Source organism: Schistocerca cancellata, chromosome 1 (genome assembly GCF_023864275.1).
Source record: "Schistocerca cancellata isolate TAMUIC-IGC-003103 chromosome 1, iqSchCanc2.1, whole genome shotgun sequence".
Classification (NCBI taxonomy): Eukaryota; Metazoa; Arthropoda; class Insecta; order Orthoptera; family Acrididae; genus Schistocerca; species Schistocerca cancellata.
The window spans coordinates 780,992,883-781,003,734 of NC_064626.1; positions in this window are offsets into that span (position 1 = coordinate 780,992,883).

Consider the following 10,852-nt stretch of genomic DNA (forward strand, 5'->3'; position numbering starts at 1 on the left):
CTGGAATAAATGATGACTAACTGAAACCCTCATCTGCCGACAGGTGTTGTTGGTATACCTCGATGTGGACAGCTGAAAATGTGTGCCCCGACCGGGACTCGAACCCGGGATCTCCTGCTTACATGGCAGACGCTCTATCCATCTGAGTCACCGAGGACACAGATGAATAGGGCGACTGCAGGGACTTATCCATTGCACGCTTCCCGTGAGACTCACATTCCCAACTGTCCACAATTCTACATATGTAATGTACCTTATAGAAATTTGCCCATTCACTCATTACTCGCGCACGCTCTTACGGGAATCGCCAAAGCGTGCGCGAGTAATGAGTGAATGGGCAAATGTCTATAGGTACATTACATATGTAGAATTGTGGACAGTTGGGAATGTGAGTCTCACGGGAAGCGTGCAAGCTATAAGTCCCTGCAGTCGCCCTATTCATCTGTGTCCTCGGTGACTCAGATGGATAGAGCGTCTGCCATGTAAGCAGGAGATCCCGGGTTCGAGTCCCGGTCGGGGCACACATTTTCAGCTGTCCACATCGAGGTAAACCAACAACACCTGTCGGCAGCTGAGGGTTTCAGTTAGTCATGATATGTTCACAACACAGGAGAGCCGACGAAGGCGATGTCGTGCTGTTGGCAAAAGCAGTCGCGTCGGTAGACCGATGTCATAACATATTAATGACAAATTTCGCCTCATTGTCGTGACGGATACGTTCGTCGTACGCCCCACATTAATTTCTGCGGTTATTTCGCGCAGTGTTGCTTCTATGTTAGCACTGACAAACTCTACGCCTCTGCTCTCGGTCGCTAACTGAAGGCCGACGGCCATTGTGTTGTGCGTGGAGAGAGATAATGACTGAAGTTAGGTGCTCTCGGCACACTGTTGACACTGCGGATCTCGGAATATTGAAGTCCCTGATGATTTTCGATATGGAATGACCCAGGTGTCTACCTCCAACCACCATTTCGCGTTCAATGTCTAATAATTCCTGTAGTAGGACCATAATCACATCGGAAACCTTTTCACGTGAAGCAGCTGAGTACAAATGACAATTCCGCCAATACACTGCCCTTTCATATCTTATAAACGTCACACTAACGCCATAGGAACATGTGCATATCGCTATCCCATGTCTTTAGTCACTTCAGTGTATATATTAAGAAATTTAGTGTTAGTTGGGATTTTCTATGGCATTCCGGGGAGAAATTTTTATCGTGTCGGACAATATTACATTAAGAATAGAAGATGCGCCATCCCACAAAACTTTACACATATTACGAAACACCTGAGTCATAGTGGAGTTATGTGCTTCATTTCGGTTTGGGTGACGACGATGAGTTCTTTCTGCCACTAGCTTAACCAGAGTATGGGTTGCGACACAGTGAGCCTCTGTCGATAAGTTACAGCACAATGTATAATTTGTAATATACACAGACCGGAAAAAAATCGCAACACCAAAATATAGTTAATGTAGAGTGATGGAATTTCGGGAATAAATTTGTCTACGTAACATATGTACGTTATTAACATCGCAAGAACACAAGTTAATGTAAGCATAAGGTAAGCTCACATTGTCTAAATGGTAGAAACTGGTGAAGTTCCTACCTGCAAACACAACAGATGTTATACTCGTATGAGCTATAAAGTTTGCTAAGTGAGTAAGGGAAGTCCTAATGAACCTTTCGTGAAACAGGGGAGATTTAGTATGGAGCCTGACAACTGAAGGAATTGAGTTCAAATTTACCTCTACGTGCGAAACTTTCTTAAATTGTAGTGCAGGTATTGTGGTGAGAACGGTAATCAGCTCATGCGAGCGCGTGAACCTCCATATTAACTGGAACGATTCTCCGGATCCTTGGAAATATTGGTATGCGTATCTACTACTTGTGCTCCGCAGCTATCTGGCCTCATTATGTTTAAAATATACTAGGTTCTATTCGTGTGGAGCTCGGGTGACCCACTTCAGAGATCCCGTCGAATCCCACGACCTGCATATCCCACAAATTTGGTGCTACAGAGCATGTGCGGTACTCATTTGGAAGGAGGAACATCTCGCGACTGTTCGAGAGCTAAGAATATTTTTGACTACTGGCGATCTATCCTACGGGAATAGTACGTAGAGTGCATTGGATTCATAAGCGAAGCAGTAATGGCCGTTGTCGGTGACCACAAACATGATGTAATCACTCCACTAAGAAAGTTTTCTGTACATTATGTTGTTAATGTTAGAATTACACAAGTAAATCGCACTGTGTATGAATATATATTCTTATATATGTAAGATAAGTACGAACTACAAAATTATCGTTATATAACGTGTGAATTCTGTAGTCATTACCTAATTTTTGATGAGGGGGTTGCGCAATACAAGAAAAATAGTGTTGGTAGAAAGTTCAATGGCGTGATACTGTATCATCACGTGAAGAGCCACCACGTTATCAGTATAACAGCCTATACTTGTCAAGTGATACGTTGGCGAGGCGTTATCACATTTAAGTGTCTTATCTACCTTAAACAGATTGTAACGATACCTTCAAGGTCCACGATGCGAGACAAACCCGTGTGGCTTACAGTATTTCATTGACACTACAGAGTAGCTGCCCTTCGACTTTATTTACACGAGAACGACAATTTTATTGAAATAACTGAGGAACGAATTATTCAGTAATCTCCTTCGACTATTTATAAGACATATTCGTAGAAAAACTGTTGTGAGACAGATGTGAGACACGCACTGGCTGCGACAAGTTGTAAGAGTAGTGATTAAACGTTCGTTCCTTTGAAGAGTCAGCACTTCTACCTAATATCACTCATGCCGTTTCATGTCTTTACTTCCCATCGATCCATTTGTTTAATTCTGGGTGAGCAATTCAGTTGGATTGTTTACTGGGTAGGAGGTGTGGGCTTCACATCCCAGCATGCCCATCCTGATTTCTTCTGCCAACGTAGAACTCAGATCACATCTCTCCTCATTACAAATTCTATACGCTGCTAGATCGTAGATTATGTTTACATTCTTTACATAACGTTGACCTTTCATATCAACAGTTAAGTTATTACCAATGTTCAATTTTTCCTTATCTCGGAAAATACACAGGTAGCTCAAATGGCTCTGAGCACTATGGGACTTAACATCTGAGATCATCAGTACCCTAGAAATTAGAACTGCTTAAACCTAACTAACCTACGGACATCACACACATCCATGCCCCGAAGCAGGATTCGAACCTGCCACCGTAGCGGTCGCGCGGTTCCGGACTGAAACGCCTAGAACCTCTCGGCCACACTGGCCGGCACAGAGATAGCAATACATGCAAGTATATCCTTAAAATTCTAAAATATCTTCACTTAACATTAATGTATTTTATGCCACAACACTCCTCATTGTATGTCTTTCCAATCGAGAGCGACTGTCCAGTGCAGTAGAAACACACAGTCCTACGGCAACAATAAAGCTGCTCTCTGTGTCGTCGATAAGTTTTTAAGTTGGATGGTTTCTCGAATAATGAGCACCTCTCCCTCAGCTTGGAAATAGTTCCTAAATGATAAAAGTTTTTCTCTACTGCCTTCTGCTATGCTGGTGTTGAGTTCTGGAGGGAAAATTATTTGAAAATGACGCCTCATTGTAAATTTGATGTACAGACGAAATGAGACCATATCAGTGGTTGTTAGGGGAGAAATTTCTGCTGCAGCTTTTCGCACCGCATATAACATTTTGACCTGAAAATAGGAAAATAGCAGCTTGCAGTGAATCCTGGTTGTCAGAAAACTCACATGTGGAATGAAAACCACTTTCTACGAGTTTAGTGTCAGGTACTCCACCGCACAGAGAAAAACATGGTGACTGAAAGAGTGTGTAGCACTATGAATTTATAAAACGGGAAATCATCGTAGCCAGTGGTGGATACGATGACCAATGCTCTCAAGTGGACTGCAGCTTCAGAGGAGAACGCATACAAAGAGACAATGGGAGAAACACTTTACAGCGAATGATGTCATGCGGCTAATGAACCATGCGTTGATGTTTTCTGCAGTTGATAGCCTACACTTTGTTGTTCAATACACTGAATGTTGTCTGTCACAATGGCAACTTTCAGAGTAGTTTTTTCGTCCGCGCATTGTAAAAATGTAGACATATAACAAAGATGCTTCTGTACCAGGTAACTGATCACTGTAACAATCACACTCTTTGACAAACTTAGAAAATCAAAAATGTTCAAATGTGTGTGAATTCCTAAGGGACCAAACTGCAGAGGTCATCGGTCTCTAGACTTACACACTACTTAAACGAACTTAATCTAACTTACACTAAGAACAACACACACACCCACGCCCGAGGGAGGACTCGAACCTCTGGCAGGAGGGGCCACGCAATTGGTGACACGGTGCCTCTAACCGCGCGGCCACTCCACACGGCGACAAACTAAGACGTATAGCTCAATTTGACTTCCTGATGAGGCAGCCAATGGGAAGCGGGCGCCACCAAGTGCTTCACTGTGAACGGACCGTTTAAACGACTCGGTGTGAGTGAAGTATGGCCAGATCTTGTCCGTGTATCCTGTCAGCGCTTTCCGGCTGCTGCGGGGCAACCGTGGTTTAGTAATGTATTGGGCTGCCGCTGCACTGAAGCCCTTTGATGTTGATTATTCTCAGATTGCTTGTCAGAAACGTGTGAGTGGGTTACGCCTCCCATCGCACAGTTTGGCGTAACATTATTCACAGCATTTCCAGATCTTTAGTGTACAATTTATCGATGTGGGAACTTAATGTTAGTTTTCTATGAAGTGGTCAGTTCTCGAAGTACGGTACAGAATTGGGTACACACAATTCCGTCCAAATAGTAAGAGCATTAAATTCGCAGCATCCTAAATTAGTGGAATGTTTTCATTAGTTTCTAATGCATGTAGGATTCTTCTTATACAGTTCTTTCATTAGTGATGGTCTATCATACCATATGTTACATACGTGGATGACTGTATCCTTTATTATAACAATGATTAAGCTTTAAATAATATAATAACCAAGTGCCGCTGTGTGAAGATTCTATTGTTTCCACGATAGTGTGTGCCTTTTGCAACCTACATCGATTGACGAGATGTAATTCTTTAGGCCTTCTGCCTTTGACTAGTCTCCCACTAGTCTTGGTGAGTTACTATTATTATCAGTTAATACGTTTCAACAGACTGCAGTCAGCAGTATGCTTCGGTTATTTCTTTGCATGTTTTTGTGATTAGAATGTAGTCAGCATGTAGATGTAGAGAGAGCTGGGTGTACATCACCTTATGTATGTCTTTAGATTTCAGAGTCCTAAATATAAAAATTTTGATAAACATATTGAGCATCACATGCTCATAGCACGCAATTTGCCCACATTGTGAGTGTCCTTTACGTTCTTGAAATCGGTTTAAGAACATATTACAAGTTAGTACGATCATGTAATACCATCATGTGCCCATTTATGCTCAAACTTCTTTCGTTGTGCACATTAAGTTATTCCTATCCTTCAATATCTTCGTTTATTTAAATGTTGTAGTCACACAGCATTACATAAAATTTCGTGAGTCTAAACTTCGTGTACAAGCGGCAGTTATTCAGAGCATGTTTCTGGGTGAATATTTGCTTGTAATCTGAATTTAAACAGAAGTTAGACAGCTTACAACATATAATGCCGATTGATTTAATACAAGAATTGTTATACGTACAAGATTCCCCCTGAAAGTCGTATATTTTTCGTTTGAAAAAAAAAGTGAAAACTGACTACTTTCCTATTGCTTCCGCGTTATCGTAATTTGGAAGAAACACCTTGAACGGAGACAATGAGATGAAGTTGAAGTAGTGGTTTGCGAGTACACTCTCAGTCCAAAATACGCGGCATATGTTTCTGTTGTATCTTAACAGGACAATACATGGACTTGTAATATCAAGTTCGATTTGCAAATCAAAGTAGACCAACTCAGCTGGAGGCCCGCTTCAGGTAAAGCTATTACTTTACTTCAACTGCCTTCTACATCTACATCTATGTATATATATTCCGGTAGCCACCAGGCGGTGTGTGGCGGAGGGCACAATTCGCGCCAAAGCCATGTCGCCCCCCCACCCTCACCCCTCCTTTCCACTGTTCCACTCGCGGATCGAACGAGGGAAAAACGACTGTCAGAACGCCTCAGTACGAGCTCTAATTTCCCTTATCTTGAATGGTGATCATCGCGCGATTTGAAAGTGGCTGGTAATTATATATGCTCTACATCCTCGGCGAAGATCTGATTTCGGAATTTAGTGAGCAGTCCCTTCCGTTTAGCGCGTCGTTCATCTGCAAGTGTGTCCCACTTCGAACTTTCTATGAGATTTGTAACTCTCTCGCGATGGCTAAATGTACCAGTCACGAATCTTGCCGCTCTTCTTTGGACCTTCTGAATCTCTTGAATCAGACCCAGCTGATAACGATCCCATACAGACGAACTGACTGGACGAACTAACGTATTGTAAGCAATTTCCTTTGCTGAAGGACTGCATCGCTTCAGGATTCTACCAATAAACTGCAATCTAGAGTTCGCCTTGCCAGTTACTTGTGTAATCTGATCATTCCATTTTGCCCCGTAAGGGGCCTCCCGGCCAATGACGCCAAACGCACATTTCATTTCATTTCCATTTCCGTCATTCCATTTGAGATCATTTCGAATAGTCTCACCCAGATACTTGATGGCTGTTGCCGCTTCCAAGGGCCGGGCAATTATTTTGTACTCGTACAGGAATGGGGATTTTCGCCTTGTTATACGCAGTAGGTTACACTTACTAATATTGAGAGATAAGTGCTAGTCATTACTTCACTCATTTATTTATTGCAAATCCTCACTGATTTGTTCACAACTTTCGTGTAATACTACTTTCCTGCAGACTACAGCATCATCGCAAACAGTCTAATGCCACTGTCAACACCATCAACCAGATAATTTATGCAAATCGTAAAAAGCAGTGGACCTATTGCGCTGCCCTGCGGCACACCTGAAGTTACGGTTGTTTCTGTTGAGGTCACCGAATTCAGAACAACATATTACTATCTGTCTGTTAGAAAACTTGCTATCCAACAGAATATGTCACCGGATATACTGTAAGTACACACTTTTAGGAGCAAGCGACAGTGCGGAACAGAGTCGAACGACTTTCGAAAGCCGAGAAATATGGCATCAACCTGGGAGCCAGTATCTAGAGCCTCTTGTATATAATGCACAAAGAGGGCCAGCTGTGTTTCGCGTGACCACTGTTTCCTAAAACCGCAGATGAGCTTCTCAGAACCTAGAAAGGTAATTATGTCTCTTCCTTGAAACTTACCTCACTTAATACATTTCCGAAGTTTTAGTGAGAAAATCGTATTTAAACAGTAGTTTTCAATGATAAACTTAGTTTATAAATGCAGTTTTCAACAAAAATCAGAAACTTCTGTGTCGTTTTGTATAAGCAACGTAAGCCATATTCACATTCAAATTAGCTGAGAAGCAACTCTGTACTTCTTGGAAGTTTCCATTATAAGACAGGACTGCAATGTGCTAATTGTAGCTACAGCTGTGGCAAAACGGTGATTTCCTAAACTGAAAAACGATGAAATATCTATGTAACTAAATTTCGATGTTGATACTGTAATCTCTTCCCTGTCATTAACACTGTAAGGTGTCAGGCAAATCCAACTCCTTCCATGAAAACCCTGACATGATAAGCAAATCCAGTAGTATGTCACATAGCTCCGAATAAATCGTGACATTAAATTAACCAAAGTAATACGAGTAACGAGTGAGCAAATGAAATACCACAGACTAACACAAGAATGCCTAAATGCATGTCATACCTTCCCACCGTGAGACAGACGCAGTTCCGAGGGGAGAAACGAGAACAGAAGCCGAGAGCAGAACCGTGTTTAGCTGGAAGGCCCTACGATAAGGGACGGCCACCCACGTCGCCATCTAACCGCTAGGACCAGCCCCCAGCCCTGGAAGGCCCTACGATAAGGGACGGCCACCCACGTCGCCATCTAACCGCTAGGACCAGCCCCCAGCCCATGTTAAAAGCTAGAGCCCTCCAGAAGAACAGTATAGATCTTATGATAACACTAAAAGGACCACACCAGCTGCAAGTTGTAGCGTGAGACTTTTTCGCGTCTCTGTTACGTTGCAGACCTTAAAAACATTGCCCTACCACGAAGAGTATAACGTTTCTCATTGGATAGACAGAATTTTTGTAGGTGGAGCTTAAGGTTAACATTGAGACCCTGATTGGTCAGATGAAAACACAGCCAGATAGTTTTTTTTAAACCAACTTCGGTAAATTGTAGTAAGGAGAAGTCAGGAAAGAGTTGCTTCGGTGACGGCGAGCTGTACAGAGCTGCGCCTGCCGCCGCCCCCTGATGAACACCGACAAGGTAATGAACGCACGCGATGTCGCATTTTTGAGCGCATAAGGCTTCACTCAGAACTACAAAAGTCTCATCTGTTACATCCCCTTTTTACGTAATACTAGTGTCGATCGTCAATTGAAGCTCATGGTATTCACATTTGCTACGTAAGTTAAAATCTGAAATGCGATGATTTTTCTGTTATATAATTATTGAGAAGCCACATCAGCCACTGTAGTTTACGACAAGTTAGATAAGTAATTAAGGATAACTGAGGGTCACTGTAGACCATTTGGATAGTTTTCTCTTTTGTGAAACTTATTTTAAACCTAGATTATAGATGTGCTATGGCATAGGTCATCCTTCGATCCATTGTAGAACTTGGAAACCCATTCCGAGAATATTCGTTCACATTTTTGTTGAACGCAGTTGGTTTTTACCATCCTGTATTAAAACGTTTCCTTTTATCAATAGTGCAATTCATAAACAATGTTTTGTGAGTAGAATTAAATTTCCAATGGTAAACTTTACTGCTTTTTCGACGTTATTTTACCAGCTAACTAAAAATAGGAAAGCCTTGAACCCCTTCCACTAAATTTAGTTAGTATTAAGATTCTTTTACAGGGAGTGCAGTGGATCTGACGCTGAAATCATTGAGTATTTGGTTATATCATCGCTAGTCTCACTGAACTCTTCTGAACTCTACATGTCATGTGTGGTCTGACGTCTCCTTACCAGCAACAGGTCCCAGGTTCAAACTAGTCAATTCCCTAAAAAACACGCTCAGAGCGTCGTTGCGCGAAAGTGGTAGGGAGACACGATATAGTACAAACACACAGAATGTTAGAACACAACTCTGTTGCTTTCTTGTAGTAAAAAATATTACAGCTAATAACCTCGCTATCGGACTCTCGAAATACACACACACACACACACACACACAGGATTGTTTATTATGAAACAAAGAACTGCAAACAACAAATCTACAGTTCCTGTAGAACGTTGATTATAACGTCAAACTAAATTTTATGTGAAATATGTTGAGCAATGAGCTCCACAACTTTAACGAGTTGTGTGACGGCATTGCAATAATTCACTCAAAGTTGGAACGCTCTCTCTTATCTTATATAGATCAGGTATGCACCACTCACAACAGTGATTAACTCTTTTTCACCCATAATGGCAGAGAAGTCTCATGAAACCAAACAGCCACTTAATTGAAAAATGTTCCATTACTGAATACTCCGGTATCTACATTTTAAAGAGTAGGCTAATTAGAAATAGTAGTGCTGCCTATGCCAAGTGCCTACTAAAAAATTGATATGAATATGTTCATTGTTATTTTACGAAGGAATCTCCGTTTCCCACAATAATAAAAAACCAAGTATTTACAGTGGACATTGTAAATATAGTCTCATGATGGTTATCACTGGAATTAGAAATTTTTTCGTTGCCGTTTCTGTTACTATCAAAAAATACATGACGAGATACAGATGTGGCCTTCACTTACAATTTGAAAGGATTGATTACGAAGAGTTGTGTAGTACTTTGACCATATCGTCTTCCACAATATCGAAAGAAACATTATCATGTCGAAACTTAATACTTTTTCATTCTATTTAGTCTTTACTGATACTAATTCAGATTAAACCCTGTAGGAGACATACAATTTTCGACAAAGACAGAAATGTAATAGATGGCAGTACAGATTCAAAGACTCGAAAAGATTTTGAAGAAAGCATCTGGTATTTAGGAAATGAGCAAATATAGATTCAACAGAAACTCCAAAAACGGGAATAACTCGTGAAGATTGAGAGAGGTGGATGTTAATATCAGTTACAATCACAATAGAGACGCGACAAATAATATATCTTTATCGTTTTTGAAGATAACCATCTATGGATGAAATGACTCACATTCAGCTGAGAAAACAAAAAGTGATTGTGTTTGGAAATAATTTTTTTAAAACGTTATGTCGATAACATTTTACAATATATCGGTTTGTTTAGAAAATCTGTTTTATTATTGACGCACAGTAATTTGAAATCCATTTCTCCTGATTAGAAATGCAGTGTCTTAACTACTTCACCACCTCACTCTGTAGACGAATAGCTCTAATTGAATGTCTTAACATATTGTGTGATCAATTTCTGCAAACACAAGTGGAAACTTGTCGCCAAGTTTTAACACTGCATGTGGACAGAAAAACTACCACTTGATAGTGAACGAACAAAATTTCAAGAAAATGAAAATAAACAAATGAAATGAAATGTCGTGTGGCGAGGGCCTCCCGTCTGGTAGACCTGATCGCCTGGGCAAGTCTTTTCAGGTGATGCCACTTCCGCGACGTTCGCGTCGATGAGGATGAGAAATGATGATGATGAAAACAACACAAACATCAAGTCCCTGAGCGGAAAAAATCTCTAACGCAGCCGGGAATCGAACCCGAGCCCCACGGCATGA